Raw genomic sequence first — 1545 nt, 5'->3', positions numbered from 1 at the left:
ATAATGGCTTTTTCTCATTTAAATAAAAAAATTAATTATTTACTAATTTAAATACAAATACAAAAATATATTATTTTGTGTATTTAATTATATTATTGAAATCAAGAAAAACAAAAATAAAAGACGGTATTTTTGCACCCTAGACTATAAAAACGAAATAAAATTATCAACTATTTTCGTCTACCTAAACGGCGAAAATGAGACAGAAAAGTTTTACGACTACATGGACTCAATGTTTGCGAAAACAGTTTGTATGTGTGTGGATGTTTGTTGGATTAATAATTGAATAAAATAAAAAACCAAACAACTTCTTTTTATATACAATGTCTCATCAATCTGATATTTCACTAATTCTATAAAAAAAAAAGTAACTTTTAACCATCAAAATCTTTTTTTTTTTGTTTAATTATTCTGTCGGTCTTTATGATTTTGCAAAATTTTTAATTAGATTTTTATACTTTTTTTCTAATTAAATTCTTGTACTAAACTTTTTTTTTCAACTAGGTTTCTCTTAATAGTAATTGGCTTAATTATATAAGAACTCAACTAAAAAAAATTTGATGCAGAGTTTCAGATAAAAAAAAGTAAAAACTCAATTGAAAAAAAAATTAGTACAGGACCCAATTAAAAAAAAATATAAAAATCTAATTAAAAATTTTATGAAATTATAAGAACTAACAGAATAATTCAACCTTCTTTTTATCTAAATTTAGCTCAAATCAATTGAAAATTTTTATATTTGATTTGTGGTATAAAAAATAAATTACAAAAAAAAATTGAGGGAATCATCTTAAGATACTCCCAACGAAGAAGATGCAACTTTATACATGTTAACTATAAAAAATGTAATGAATAATCAAAATTTAAAAATAATTTGTTTTCACAGTTTAAGTGTACGAAAATAATTGATAATTTTATCTTATTTTTCATGGTCTAGCTATTCGAAAATGTAATTTTCTATTTTCATTTTTCTTAACTACAAAAATACAACTAAATACATAAAATAGTATACTTTTGTATTTGTATTTAAACTAATAAATAATTAATTTTTTATTTAAATAAAAAAACCGGCAAAAAATAGAAACATATTGAATAATTATAAGATTTGAAGTTAATTTTAATAATATAAATATTTTATATAATTATTTAATTATATACATAAATACTTTTACCATGTACATAAAAAATAAATTCATAAATAATTTTTTTTAGCTTCTTTATTGTAAAAATCAGCAAATTTCTCTCTAAAACAAAACGATTTATTTGTTAGTAATCCTTAGTATACGTTTTCTTTTTTAAACAACTTTATATTTTAACTATGAAATCGTTGCCCAAGAAAATCATAAAATGTAAGACTCAAATTAACGAACTCTATACTTTATTTATTATGAATTCTATTTTATCTTTCATATTGGTTGAGAAGAATTTTTTATCATTATGACAAGAAATTAAAAACAATATATAAGTAACATTATCCATTAAAGAGTCACATTAGTTTCAACATGTTAAATAAATGGTATTACACGTCATGATATGATATATGAT

The sequence above is a fragment of the Arachis ipaensis genome, chromosome B09 (assembly GCF_000816755.2).
Source record: "Arachis ipaensis cultivar K30076 chromosome B09, Araip1.1, whole genome shotgun sequence".
NCBI classification, from domain to species: Eukaryota; Viridiplantae; Streptophyta; class Magnoliopsida; order Fabales; family Fabaceae; genus Arachis; species Arachis ipaensis.
The sequence above is the reverse complement of the archived record's forward strand: the minus strand, read 5'-3'. Positions refer to the sequence as shown.